At 40.8% G+C, this 15860-nt stretch overlaps 1 pseudogene; it reads left to right on the forward strand.

Annotated features, from left to right (window-relative positions):
• The first annotated feature begins 1498 nt into the window (after window positions 1–1498).
• Window positions 1499–15860, forward strand: part of LOC142074948 (chondroitin sulfate proteoglycan 4-like) — a 37176-nt pseudogene continuing 22814 nt past the window's right edge.

Consider the following 15860-nt stretch of genomic DNA (forward strand, 5'->3'; position numbering starts at 1 on the left):
TCTCCCAAGGGACCCTCTCGACCAGTGTCCTGAGCAGGCCAAAGTCCGCCCTCCGGAAGTCCATGGTAGCGGTTTTGCTGGCCTCCCTCCTTACTTCACCAAGTATGGAGAATTCTATCATTTCACGGTCGCTAAGCCCAAGCCGGCCTCCGACCACCACATCTCCCACCAGTCCTTCTCTGTTTGTGAACAGCAGGTCAAGCGAGGCACCTCCCCTAGTGGGCTCACTTACCAGCTGCGTCAGGAAGTTATCTTCCACACACTCCAGGAACCTCCTCGACTGTTTCCTCTCTGCCGTGTGGTATTTCCAGCAGACATCCGGAAAGTTGAAGTCCCCCACGAGAACAAGGGCTAGCGACTGGGAGACTTCTGCCAGCCTCTGGTAGAATATTTCGTCTGCCTCCTCGTCCTGGTTGGGTGGTCTATTACAGACTCCCAGCAGGATATCTGCCTTGTTGGCCTTCCCCCTCATCCTTACTCACAAGCACTCGACCTCGTCATCACTACCATTGAGCTCTAGACAGTCAAAGCACTCCCTAACATACAGGGCTACCCCACCGCCTCTCCTTCCTCGCCTGTCCCTTCTGAAGAGCTTATAGCCATCCATTGCAGCACTCCAATCGTGAGACTCATCCCACCATGTTTCCGTGATGGCGACTAAGTCATAGCTACCCCACTGCACAATGGCTTCCAGCTCCTCCTGTTTGCCGCCCATGCTGCGTGCATTGGTGTAGATGCACTTGAGCTGGGCTGCCGATTTCTCCCCCGACATTGGCGTGCCGCCCCTAGGCTCTTCTCTAGTGAGCCTGGTTTTATCCCCTTCCCCCTTCGAACCTAGTTTAAAGCCCTCTCGATGAGCCCCGCCAACTCATACGCAAGAATCCTTTTCCCCCTGTGAGACAGCTGAACTCCGTCCGTCGCCAGCAGGCCCGGTGCCGTGTAAACTTCCCCGTGGTCAAAGAAGCACGTGTACCTCCCCGTGGTCAAAGATGACAGAGGATGTCTCTGATGGAGACATAAAAGCATGTTATAGATGAAGATGTTTACATGTGCCCAAGGAGAAACTAGAGGAGTACTTCAGAGAGAAATCCTTTTACAGTTACAAAATAGAGAGACTGTGACAAGCTCAGGCAAACACCTGAAACAAAAAAATAATTGGAAACTGGGAGAGTATTTGAAGGAAAGTATTAAAAATGATTGCACTGTTCTTATGATTCCCTGTCGTCACTGTTGGAGGTAGAATACTGGGCTATATTCACTCTTTGTTCAAACTGGTATGGCCATTGGGCTCTTATCCAGTTGCTATCTGAGATTTATTTTTATACATATATAAATAAGTATACATGGAGTTAATATAAGTGGTGTTTTTTTTTTTTAATATATATTTAGCTGGAGATAAGAAAAAGAGATTTTTTTTGTGTGTGTGACTAAATCTCCTGTTTGTTTTCCTTTCTTTCTTTTAGCATTATTTTATGGTGATAGCTTTGTGGAGTTGAACATGGCAGCATCCTCTCAGACATCCTTACAGTTGAGGTTTCGAACGATCAAGCCACATGGACTGCTTTTTCTTGCAGCTGGGAAGAAGGATTATTGTTTAATGGAGCTACGCTCAGGAAATTTACAGGTATGGTTTATAACTATAGATAAAAAGATGTGTAGCCTGTATTGTTTAGTGTTTTTCTTTAAGCTGTTTTTTCTTTAAGCTATTGTCTATAACAATTCTCAAAGCTTATGTTAAAAAAAATGGAAAATTCACATAATTGATTATTTCAAAATGTGGTATTTATTTCTTACAATGATAGTTATTAAAATTGGCCTCTAGAAGCCTTTGAGATCTCTAGATCTTAAAATCAAGATCATTGTGTTCAAAGCATGAGGTTCAGTAAAGGCAAAACTTCAGATTTGATGATGTTAGCATCATAGAAAATGTTTGGATCCAAATAGTTTTTCTGCAAGGTAAGTTCCTGAAACATCATTGTCACTTGGGTTCTCAGGAGTTGTTGGTCCTAGCAGAACTGCAGAGTAGTCCATTCCCTCCTCTGCAATTATTTAAGTCAAATTTGTGATGGCAAGTAAACCTACACAAAATTTTAATGGGATTTTATTTTTTAATTATATTTTGCAAATTATATGCTTAATATGAAAATTTATGAAAACTAATCTATTAACTATATATTAATATATGATTGTGAAAAATACCACTTTGGATTTTGATAGTTAAAATTCTGTCTCTTGCAGTTGAGAATTAACTTCAGTATGGGGGAACGAGTACTGCATTCTCGGCAAATATCTCAGCTGAATGGTTTAGCTTGGCACCTGGTTTTGAACTACATCATGAACATGATAATGTCACATTGGTAATTGATAAACATGATAGAACTAGTGCAAAAATGCCTGGAATTCTCTATGAATTAAATATTGATTATGGATTCTACGTAGGTGGTACTAGTAAACTTGATGTTCCCTACCTTGTTGGAGCACTGCCCAATTTCCGAGGATGTATTGATGATGTGTCGTTCAATCAGCTAGATGTTCTGATGCCTCTGAGACCTTCTCCTAGCTTTAAAAATGTCCATGAAGTTTCGGTGGGATGCAGTGATGAATTCTTTGCAGGTGAAGATGAACCCATCAGTTTCTTCAGTTCTAGATCCTATGTATGTTTCTTTCCCATTGTGGGATGTTGATGGTGAGGAAATCTTGGAGTATACATTGCAAACCTCAGCTGCACATGGCTTGCTGCTTTACCATCCTGGGCAAGCAGGAGATTTCATTGCAATGGAAATGGAAGATGGATTATTTAAAGCCTATGTTGGAAAATATAAAAGTAGAACCCAGCTTTCTTCTCATAGGTCTGTCAATAATAGTCATTGGCACTACATCAAACTGAAATTTACTGCAGAATATTTGCAGCTGACATTGGATGAAGAAACTGTGAAAAAGACATTGCCTCCCCACAACAAACTGCAACTTCTGAAGGGGTCTCTCTTTGTAGGTGGTGTAGATGACAGCACGTGATCAGAAGTGATTAAGTTAGAGCTAACCTCAGTGTCTGGGAAGTATGCCAGAGGAGGGTCCTTCAAAGGTTGCTTGAGAGACCTGAAAGCCAATTCAGAAAAGAAATCGCTGAAGAATGTTCTGGTAACAAAGGATATTTCAGTTGCATGTGAAACGGAAAGTGCTTTTAATACAAATCTTTCTTTAGGGATGGCTGTAAAGAATCCCACTGTGAAAGCAGCCCCAACATTTGCCATTTCCCCTGAAAGCTCTGCCTCTCTGGGCAAGGAAGATAAAAAGCCACCTTTTAGTTCTAAGTAACTTGATTGTGCTAGAGGGTGGACAAGCTTCACTCTAATCTAAACAAAGTCAACTTAGACTTTCAGAAATTAGGGATTCATCAGTCACAAATTCTTTTTGAAATAAAGGAACCACCCCCTCATGGGGACTTGAAACTAGATGCTTGTATTGGGTTTGCGTGGCAAGGTTTTGGTAGCGGGGGGCTGCAGGAATGGCTTCTGTGAGAAGATGTCAGAAGCTTCCCCCATGTCCAATAGAGCCAGTGCCAGCCAGCTCCAAGACAGACCCGCCGCTGGCCAAAGCTGAGCCAATCAGTGATGGTGGTAGCGCCTCTGTGATAACATATTGAAGAAGGGGGAAAAAAGCAGCTGGGAGAGAGGAGTGAGAATATGTGAGAGAAACAACTACGCAGACACCAAGGTCAGTGAAGAAGGAGGGGGAGGAGGTGTTCCAGGTGCCAGAGCAGAGATTCCCCTGCAGCCTGTGGTGAAGACCATGGTGAGGCAGGCTGTCCCCCTGCAGCCCATGGAGGTTAACGGTGGAGCAGATATCCACCTGCAGCCCATGGAGGACCCCATGCCAGAGCAGGTGGATGCGCCCAAAGGAGGCTGTGACCCTGTGGGAAGCCCGCGCTGGAGCAGGCTCCTGGCAGGATCTGTGAACCTGTGGAGAGAAGCCCACGCTGGAGCAGGTTTTCTGGCAGGACTTGTGACCCCGTGGAGGACCCACGCTGGAGCAGCCTGTTCCTGAAGGACTGCAACCCGTGGAAAGGACCCACGCTGGAGCAGTTCATGGAGGACTGTCTCCTGTGGGTGGGACCCCATGCTGGAGCAGGGGAAGAGAGTGAGGAGGAAGGAGCGGCAGAGACAACGTGTGATGAACTGACCGCAACCCCCATTCCCCATCCCCTGCGCCACTCAGGGGGAGGAGGTAGAGAATTCGGGAGTGAAGTTGAGCCCGGGAAGAAGGGAGGGGTGGGGGGAAGGTGTTTTAAGATTTGTTTTTATTTCTCATTATCGTACTCTGACCTTTGATTGGCAATAAATTAAATTAATTTCCCCAAGTCGAGTCTGTTTTGCCCATGAAGATAATTGCTGAGTGATCTCCCTGTCCTTATCTTGACCCATGAGCCTTTTGTCATATTTTTCTCCCCCTGTCCAGTTGAGGAGGGGAGTGATAGAGTGGCTTGGTGGGCACCTGGTGTCCAGCCAAGGTCAACCCACCACAATGTTGAACCAGTGCAGGAGATAAGTACATTAACTGTGCAGGACCTGTGGCAAGGGAAGATTCTTTATGTCCATGATGGCTCTGAGGACACTTATGGTTATTTTAATTTCTCCATTTCTACCAGCAGTGAGAAGATTGTACCTCCGTATTTGCAAGGAAATGAGCAGCATGTGTTTAGCATTACTGTCACTCCAGTAAACGATGCTCCTGAGATCACACTTCCTGACGAAAACTTGCTTCTTCTGTTAGAGAACTCAAAGAAACGTTTGACTAGTGATCTGATAAAAGTTTTAGATAAGGATACAGATCCTGTGGGTCTCAGTCTTTCAGTGTTTGCAAATCTGAATGCAGATGCAGGATTTTTAGAAAATTCAAAGCATCCTGGAAAAGCTATTACTACTTTTTCTAATGAGGACTTAAGAGAAAGCACTGTTTTCTTTGTCCACACAGGCTTCAAGAACTCAAGGATTGTTCTGAGAGCAAGTGATGGTGAGAAAGTGAGCAACACTGTTGTGTTATGTGTCATGGCAGTTCCTTTGGATTACAAAGTTGTCAACAACTTGGGAATAAAACTACTCCAAGGTGTTACAGCTCTGATCACACCTAGGCATCTGGCAGTTGAAACAAATGCCAACCTCCAGGAGCTGGAGATATGGTACGAGATCACAGAGCCACTCCAGTTTGGGGAAGTCCAAAGGCAGCATTCAAGGGGAAAATGGAAGCAAGTCAACTCTTTTTCTCAACACTCTGTTCAGTGCAACTGTGTGAGATACTGTAGAACTTTTAAAGAAATTCAGCTGGAAAATGTGACTGACCAATTTAAATTCAAAGTTAGCATGGGAAACGGAATCAGTGAAGAGCACGTGTTTCCAATCAAAGTGAAATGGTTAAGGTACAGTTTATTGAAACATGCTCCTCTAGAAATTGAAAAATAAAAAAAAGAAATACTTGAATTCAGATAATCTTTTTGCTGTGATTGTGGATCTGGAAATACCTGAAGATGAGCTTCATTTTAAATTGCTGTCCCTACCAAAGAATGTAAAAATATGGCTTGGTGACCAGCCTTTGAAAAAAGATTCAGTCTTCAGCCAGAAAGATATTACTGATCAAAAAGTGGCATATGAATTAATCAGGAGATACCATGAAGACAACCGTGATTCATTTAGATTCCTCATTTCTACAAAGTATCTGGAATCAAATTTCTACGACTTCGAAGTCTACATCAAGTCAGATTTCAGAAACATTATTTTGACTAACAATGGCCTGGCTGTTATTGAAGGTGAAGGAGAGTTAATAACAAGCACAAAATTGTTTGTGCAAACACTGGATAATAAAACTTTCCAATATAAAGTTATACAGTTTCCTAAGCATGGGAAATTAAAACTCATTAATTTTTCAGGCTCATTTGAGAGTAATGACAATCTCACCACTTTCACTAACAAAAGATATAATTGATAAGCGCCTTATGTATGTGCATGATGATTCTGAGACAGTATTTGATGAATTTCTTGCCAGAGCTTCCAGTGAAGCGTCAGGAGAGTGGGCAAACTTTGATCCAGAAGTAGGACCTTTGTCAGTAGAAAATATATTCAACATTTCTGTCCAGCTGAAGAATGATGAGAAACCAGTATGTGTAATTGATAAGATATTTAACATAGTGAGAAATGGGCAGTGATTATTAACTTTGGCAGGTCTTTGCTATCATGATCCTGATTTTGATGTTGAGCAGTTGCTGTATACTGGACGTGGCATTTCCAATCGGGACTTGGTGCTAACAAATGATACTTTGCACAGACTCTACCAATTCAAACAAGCGGACCTGGAGCAAAAGCAAGTCCTGTTTATACACCGTGGTGCAGATTTGGGGCATTTTGTGCTCTTTGTGACAGATGGCAAGCACTATACATCTTTTGCTTCTAGAAGTTAGTGCCACTGATTCTTATGTTAGGTTGGCAAATAATACAGGCTTGTTGGCTCAAAAAGGAAAAGAGGAAACTGTTACAACAGCTAACCTAAGTGCTATTACAAACCAAGACATCAGAAATCATCATGAGATTACATATGAGATATTCTCTTTCCCAAAGTATGGAAGAATATATGTAAATAATCTATTGATGGTTTCCTTTACTGAACTTGATCTGATAAAGGGGTATGTGACCTACAGGCATGATGACAGCAACAACCTTATTGACACATTTAACTTTACAGTCCATGCTAAAAATGTCCATCTGGATGCTGGAGTGCATGTTCACATATATTTGGAAAGTCATCAGTGGCCACCAAGGACTGTGAACAAAAACAATCTCTTAGTTGAAGAAGGAAAACCAGTTAAAATCAGTAAAGGAAAACTGTAAGTAAGTTAATTGTGGCGTCCATTTCTCCAGTCTTGTAGCAAGTTTTCTTCACTGCTTTCTCAGCCATTGCAGTGTCTTTAGTCTCTCTGTATTCTCTTCTTTAACTCCTTTTGGTTTTCACTAACATGACTGCATTCTGGATGCTTAATTCTGGAGAGACTGACACTAGCAAGCTTCCATTGCTAGGAAGGAAAACCGGTTATGTTAAAGAAAAAGACTGCCCATAGTCTTTGACTCCATTACATGTTGGTGCTTGAGGAAGTTAAGATTTGGAGATGCTGCACTCGTATGTTTGTTTTAGTTGTGACAATTGTTTGTACTTAATGTTCATGTATCATTCTTAGTTGAGGTGGTAGGAAATACCAAGGAAGAAAGGATTTCATTTCATTCAGTTTGGAGCTAGCCCAATTAACACTGTCTGAGGATTGGATCCAAAATTTTAAAAAGTTCAAGTCACAGACCTGAGGTCGTTTCTCTTTGGTTAATAATTTCCTCCCTATTGTTTGTGTGTAGCCTTTCAATAACCACCGTGAGGGGGCTCCGGCAGCACATTGCTGTGCTGCTGAAATCCTTGCTTCAGGCAGGGGTCTACAATTCTTAGGCTATTAGTTAATTCCTTTTCAAAATTTACAAAACACATTCAGGGTTACAAAACACTCCCATGCCATGTTATTTAATTGTATTGTATTAGGACTTTGCAGATATACCGTGTAACCCAAACAAGGAATGCCAATTAATTAGACAATCCCAGGGTTAAAAGTGAAAAATTCAAAGAGAATAAAAGAATTTCTCCTGTTTCTGTTTAAATAATTTTGAGATATATTTTTAAATTGAAGGTTGTTCATGAAAACAGTTCTCCATCTGAGATTGTGTTCACAGTAAGACAGCTTCCAGTACATGGATACATTTGGAAGTTTTCCTCAGAAGAAAGTTATCTCGGTGCTGACCAAAGGCCAGTTTTGACCTTCACACAGCAAGATGTTGATGAGGGCAAAGTTCAGTATGTGCAGACAGTTTCTGACCAACTAGATGACCATTTTTCTCTGGATGTGACCAATGGTGTCCAAACAGCGAGTGGAATAGAGAACTCTGTAGACATTATCCCCAGAATGATTCCATTGGAAGTACATAACTTCACAGTAATTGAAGGGGGCTCAAAAGCCCTGGTGGAAGACTATCTAAAAATTTTTAGTAGACACTTTGCAGGACTCAGCTGTGAATTTATTTTAGTTGAGCAGCCAAAGCATGGGTACGTTGAAAACTCTCATGTTCCTGAAACAAAGTTAACCAAATTTACCAGAAAACAGGTAATGCATTTAGATATGCTTTGCTGTGGTCATGATTGGTATTGCTAAAAGCTAATTTTTGTCTGCAGTGGGATGATTCGGTGGGAGGTGGCGAGATGCATGAGTTTGAGCTTTATTCTGGCCTTGTACCGAAGATCTTTCTGCAGTTGCTAGCTGGTCATTTGCGGTGGGGAGGGAGGGTGGCTGGTTGTTGTGGCCAACCACATCACTTCCTTGTGTGCTATTGGTCACACAAACTAGTGTGCTATAATCACAGTAGACTGATGGGCCATTCGCACTCAGGCAGAGTTGTTGGTGCTCTGGAAACCTAAGGCAGATAGACTGTGGGTACATCTTGAAAAGAGCTAACCAGAGGAAATGGTATGTAGATTGAACAAGGAGAGAAGTGGAAACAAATTTGTCTTTTTAGGTCATATCTTTGCTCACAGAGAGACAGTATATGCACAATAAGCTAATTTTCAGTCTTTTAGCTTTAAGAAGCAAAACTATATCATAAGTCACCATCTACTAATACTATTTTCAGTTTATAGATTCCAGGAAAAGTCATGGTAAATATAGTGGGATTGGATTTTCCATTTTCCTTTTAGGGTGAAGGGGGAATGCCAAGACTGGCAACTTAAGATATGCTGGCTAGAGAAATGGACAGATGAGCTGTAAAATTTGCTGTTGTGGATAGAATAAAGATAGAGGTACGGATCAGATATGAGCATAAATAAATTCTTAGAAGTCATAAAAAGTTGAGGCAATAAATCCAGAGGGGCATGACTAGACTTGAATATTTTTGTTTTTTTAATGTGACATTAATTTCCTTTTAGCCTCTTTAATTTTTCAGGTTGTTATATTTTTCAGGTGGAACAAGAACTAATCTACTATGTTCATGATGACAGCGAGGAACTGACAGACAATTTTACTGTGATAGTAAATAACACAGAACTGTGGAAACAAAGCTTGCCCCAAACTGTATTTGTAACAGTTACTTCATTAAATGATGAAGCTCCTGTTATAAAAGTTAACAGAATTCTTCAGATATGTTTGTCATCATCTTAAAATGTGGATTTCTAACCTGATACCATTTAATGTACCTTCATTACAGATTATTAGGTTTGTATCTGTTGGGATATTCAATATAATAAATGGTGGTCCTGGGATTTAAATAATTAGTGTTAATGAATGGAGGCAGTACACGAGTAATTTTCATTTAGGGAGATTCTAGTCATCATGAAGAAAGTTTTCTGCCGTTGTAATGTAAAGTTTATCTAGAGAGCTGACTGAGCTTTCTTTTAATCTTAAAGGTACATGAAGTCTCTTGGACTAACATAGTGCTTGTGGGGGTGGATGGCTTGCACCTGGATCATTTGTTGTGGTTTGCTAGGGCATCTTGAGGGCTGTTAATGAACAGCATAGCTGTCCTGGTTTTGGCTGGGATAGAGTTAATTGTCTTCCTAGTAGCTGGTATAGTGCTGCGTTTTGGATTCAGTATGAGAAGAATGTTGATAACACTGATGTTTTTGTTGTTGCTAAGTAGTGCTTACGCTAGTCAAGGACTTTTCAGCTTCCCATGCTCTGCCGGGTGCACAAGAAGCTGGGAGGGAGCATAGCCAGGACAGCTGACCCAAACTGGCCAAAGGGATATTCCATACCATATGACGTCATGCTCAGTATATAAGCTGGGGGGAGTTGGCCAGGGAGGGGTGACCACTGCTCGGGAACTGGCTGGGCATTGGTCGGCGGGTGGTGAGCAATTGTATTATGCATCACCTATTTTGTTTATTCTATCATCATAATTATTATTATTATTTTTTCCTTTCTTTTCTGTTCTATTAAACTGTGGGGTGGGGGGGAGAGTGAGCGAGCGGCTGTGTGGTGTTTAGCTTCTGGCTGGGGCTAAACCACAACACACCTGCTATTGAGAAATAGCTTTTGTGAAGAGCTGCATTACATGGCCGGTGTTGTTGGTGGGGATATATGAAAGTTAATTTTTGGCCTTTGTTATGGGGCTTCTGGCCATATGCAAGGAGCTGTTGAGTGTGTACATACACGCTTGTGACGGATGCACTCGACCCCTTCACCAAAGTAGCGGTAGTTTGGTACAGGCTCTGGAAGAGGTAAAGGCCTGAGCCATAGCTGGGCCGTGAACTCCTCTAGTTTCAATCTGTTCTCTGAAAACCCACAAAGGAGCACAGTGACACAGTGAGCATCAATGCATATGAGCTTGGAACACTGATCATGTGATTAACACATGAACAGCGGGTGGCTTTTCCAAGACTCATTTATCAAGGAACAAAGTAAGTTATGAGTACAAGGAGCCTCATGCATACCTTTTCCATCGCATGTAATTTGACTATGAGCCAACCACTTTATCCCATAAATATGACAGCCTAAGTGAGCCTTCTTTGAGCTTTCCCTGCTAGGCAGCGTGGCTGTATGGCAGTGATCTCCCCTTGAGCTGGGACACTTCTTAAGGTTGCTCCTTGAGGCAGAGAGACCTTTTACCAACAGCAGATCTTTGGTAAGCGACCGATATTGCACATAACCTTGTAGTATGGTAACTTTGATTTTTGTCTTGGTAACTTTGATTGCATGCTGAATTCATGTTAATGAAACATTACATAAATTTTGCATATATAATCCCTCAGACATAAACGGTTGACCAAGTCTGAGACTAGGTTTGGACCTAGCCACACCTAGACTTCTCTCTGAGAAGGAGTTTAGAAAGCAAGGGGGTCCACTCTGAACCTCGTGACTCAACAGGAGGGTTTTCCTTACCCTTTTGTGTCCCAGGTCTCTCTGTGAATCATTCCAACTCGAGTGTAACTCAATTTTCCTTTGTATGTTTCTTCCATGCAGTAATTAATAGAGTGAACCTTGCCATCGAACTTTGTTAAGTCGTACTTTTACAACATCATATTAAAACCACTTTTGCTAATACCTTTGACAGTGATTCTTTAAGTGATCTAAATCACTCATCTGCAACAACGCTGAATGAGTCCTTCAACTCCAGCTCCCTCACTTCTGGGGCATCCATAACATCCCTTCTTCAAACCACCGTGTCTGTTGTTTATATCAAGGTTATGAACACCATGGGGGGAGTTTCAGGAGGACAACCAACCAAACATTTTTGGGGTTGTTTCTGATTTTCTCTGGGAGAAATTTTTTTTTTTGCTGGGAATTTATGACATGCTGAAGTATTTACATTAACATAACATATGAGATACAGAAAGTTTTACTGTCCTGAGAGCTTCTGTAATGTATGATAGTAATCCTTGCATTTAATTTAAAGCCTTTCCATTAGAACAATAAGTGCATGAGGGATACATTTATTTAGAAACCATACAGCATTTTAGGTATAATTTCCTCAGGTTCTATGGCCATTCTTTTTGCTGGGGTGAGGATGGGGAAGGGAAATATGATATTTTTAGGAAAGTCAGTATCCTGGCCTTATTTGCTCCATTTATGTATGTGTTTAAATGTCTTTATCAGCAGTGATGCTGTGAAATGACTGTATCCTCCTGTTGCCACAAGAGGGCCGTATTTTCCTAGAATTAGATTTTTTTAAAAGCCAAATTCAAACACTGATTTTTTTTTTCTTTAAATCATTCACCAGAGTATTAAAATGTCTGTGAATATAGAGTGTCTGGTAGGATATGTAGCATGCAAGGAGATACTGATAAGCTGAATGCTGTAAGCAGAGCAGAATGGATTATTTCCCAATGGGCAGGGTCATGAACCTTTTTTTGGACCATGCCTATGGAATGTGTTAGGCAAATGCAAAATTAGTTTAATACTACATCCTAGAAGTTCAGATACAGTTTTCATGGTGCTCTTCAAGGAGGACTTGATCCCAGATGTGGAAAATAAGCAGTACTTGCAGTATTCTGAGTGTCCGCTTCCCTACAGCCCTTTTCAGCTCTTGTATCTCCTTTCATTCCTCAAGGATCATGTTGCAGGTCACCAAGCACCTCAGCATGTACAGTACTTTAAAAAGCATTGTGTGTTAGTGTGCAAGAACAATAGAAATAAACACTGGCTTTATAGCAAAAAGCTCAATTTTTCCTTTAGTAAGTGAAAAAATTTTGAAACTTTTGGACATTTAACCTGAGTCATATGTAATAACATGTTTGCGTAGTCCTTTCTTATGTTTTTGCATATTCTGTATGTGACCTTTTATTTTCTGTGTAGAATAATCTGAATCAAGTGCTACTGTGATGAGTTCAAGGGTCTCAATACAAAACCAGTGACACTGATGTGTTTAATTGGTGCTGCTCAGTAAGTCAGCCTTTGCTATTAGTTATCATCCTGTTTTTTCATAGGTGGCATCTTTTATCAAACTTCGATACTAGTAATTACATTACAGAGAAATACATATTTCAAGGGAGAAAATAGCTATTTCCTGGTTGCAAGATATTTTCTGTTATAAAATGTAACACAACTTCTTTTTCAAACTTGTTTTTCTGATTAGAAAACACATATAATTTCATCTTAGTATCTCTTTTTCCATGGCACATATTTTGTGACACAATATAGTCTGAAATCTTTCCTCTTATTGAAGTGTTGTGGCAAAAATCCCAGTGGCTTTAAAAAACCTCAGGTTTTCTTCCATAGTTTTTATTAAAAAGTAACATTAATACTTAGGGAAAAATCTGTGATTGATGATTTTTGGTTTTGGCAGATGGAGGTAAAATGCCCTTTGTCAAGTATCATATTTCCTTTAACCATTTGGTGTGATGTTACTGCCAGATATTTGTTAAGTGTACTAAGGTCCTAGGAGGACAGGAAGGGATGATGCAATATGTGTTTTGAAGCTCAAGCTGAGGCTTTTAAAGGCTCAGGCTTTTAAGATTATACACTATGATATAAACTCTGCATGGAAAGGATTGACATCGACGTATTGAATATTTAGGAATTTCATTTCATGTTGAGATAAATATGTATTTTGTTAGTCTTAGTACTTTTTTGTTAGTCTTAGTACTTTTTTCTGTAGTTCTAAATAAATACAGCAAAGATGAAGAGTAAAATGGGCTGTTGCTTATCGTTTCCAAACAAGAAATTATCCAATTGAGATGTGGATGAAGCTCAGACTGCAGTCCTTTCTGCTTGAAAGAAGGATCTTGCAGTTTGTGCATATCTTAAGCTTAAAAAAATAAAAACCAAACCCACACCATTTAGATTTTCTAGAATTAAGTAATAGGTTTTATACCATCTTTCTAAATACTAGTTATTTATTTTGTCTGGAAGCATGACCTTGCAAAGTGCTAAGCAGCTGTTGGAGGTGTTGATTCCTTCATCTCCCACTGGACTGAGCACCTCTGTGGGTCATTTGGTGCACTAAAAAAGGGCCTTTAGTGCATGTTGTTAGAAGGAAATAATGCAGCTACAAGAAGTGTTCCATTTGTATTAGAGATTGTGCTGTCCCCGGGCTGTTTTCCTTTTTTCTTTTCTGCTAGTGAAAGTAGAGCATATTGAATGCCTTGCCTGCCGTGAAGTACATGACACTAATATTCACGTGTATGTGTTGGAAAGGAGCTCCTTGACTCAGTTATCAAAATGCAATTTTGCTATGTTTGTAAGAGTTTGGATAGTGCCTGACAAATAGAGCACTTGTGCTGCAGCTATCTAAAACTCAAACTGGTATAGGGTGTGTTTGCTTGTATTATTTCGTGGTCTTGTTTTTTGAAAACTATTTTGCCAACATTAACTATTCCAGTTCATGATCAGAAATGTGGATGGACAGTAAGGAAACCTGTCATAGCTGCTAGTGTTGCACATCACAAATCTTTATTATTTCTTTTTTCTTTGAGGGTTTTTTTTCTGTTTTTCTTTTGCATGCATTTTCTTTTTTTTTATTTTTGTTTTTCTAGGTCTGGGTAGGTTCAGTCACAGAAATAACTGTTGATTACCTCTGTGCAGAAGACAAGGATTCCTCACCATCAGAACTGATATATTCCATTACTCCACCTAGCAATGGGCACTTGGCTCTGAAGTCTTCTCCAAACAAGAGTATCCTTAGTTTTATTCAGGCTCATATAATTGAAGGGCAGCTGGAATTTGTACACAATGGTATGTGGTTTCAAAAATACCACCTCTGTTACCAAAATACTGCTCCTATTCAGTATATTTGTGTTTGTAATCCTTTGAAGATCTCCTTGTAATGTCACAAAAATCTCAGTGTGCTGGTTATGTGATACATGATCTCACAAACTAAACAGGAAAGGGTCTGATGACTGCTTAAACGTGTGCTCACCAAGAAACCTTGGTATATTAGTGGTTCAGTTGGTAGCAGCCTTCTTTCTGAACCCAGGTTTGCAGTAGGGGAACGTTGCCATGCAGCTTTCAGAGATATGAAATCCATTTTTCTGACCATTGTCATTGAGAATCTCCTGAAGCCTTTCTGTCTTGGTACAGTGCAGAGCTATTCATGGACCAACAGTCTGTCAGATACCTGCCACAGTGTAGTCATGTTCCTGAGCAGCTCTGGGCAATGAAGTTATGGTTCGTGTGGGTGATGTCAACTTCCCTTTCAGGCTATGAAGGAATTCAACTTTAACCATTGACTCTTTTCTGCCAGTGGTCAGAGCTAGAGACTGGGTTATTTGTGCTGTAGCTACAGAGAGAATGTGTGGGCAATAAAAAAAGAAGTCAGGGCAGCTTCATGCATCCTTAAGTGGCAGTGCTGGGAAGCCGCAGGAATGAAGATCCCAGCGGGGTTCCAGCCTGAGGAAGAGGTGGGGCTTTACAGGGCAATAGCTGCTTTTCTCCTGCTCCAGCTCTATTATCATGTTACATCAGCTGAAAGGAGAAGAAAGGAGGCGCTAAAGAAGGAATAAACCAGTTTTGGGGAAGGAGATGGAAGAGGTACAGCACTCTCTTGCTGGCCCAGAGGCAGGCTGGAATTATTTCCAGTGCTCCCTTGGGTTCAGCAGTCACTCCAGATCTGTGCTGTGACTTCATGAGGCATGGTGCAGGTTAAAGTGCTCTGACTTCCAATGCAGAGTGCATATGTGTTGCTGAAATTGCTTTACATGCAGCTGTTGGTGAGCTGTAAGTATCCTGCTCAAATAATTTGGTCAGGAAATGGAAGGTCAAGAGCATGGCAAAAGTGAGCCAAGCTGTTTAAATTGTTCAAAGGGAAACTTTGACATGTAAAAACCCCCGTGGTGGTGATGCAGTAGGTACAGTCTGTTACAGTACCTCTTATTCCATACTGCTCGCTTCTTTAATTCTAAACAATGAAGACTTGTTGCTTAGGAGTTAGGTAACTAGCAGGTATTGTGTTTGCAGGTGTGTAGTATTGTTAGACCCTAGTAATGATTAACCTTGAAATTAAGAACCATAAATGAACGTGGTCCAGATGTAGCTCGGAGACAAACCTTGACCTTATAAAGAAAGAAAGGAACGGGTTCATGAAGAGTTTACTACCCTACCGACCACCAGACACCACTCGAGACCCTCAAGAAGACCCTAAAGACTTTAGTGCGCATGTATCTAGGATGATGTAATATTATAATTAGTTCTCAGAAATTCAATGAATATGTAAAAGAGAAACTTAAAATATGTATGAGAAGCATGGATATAAACAGAAAGGTGATTAGACCAGGTGTGCTTGATTTGTGGCAAGTCCACCGAGCACCCAGGCCTGAATAAAACAATATCTCTCCTGAGCGTGTGGAATTGGTTACTT

Source organism: Calonectris borealis, chromosome W, assembly GCF_964195595.1.
Source record: "Calonectris borealis chromosome W, bCalBor7.hap1.2, whole genome shotgun sequence".
Lineage (NCBI taxonomy): Eukaryota > Metazoa > Chordata > Aves > Procellariiformes > Procellariidae > Calonectris > Calonectris borealis.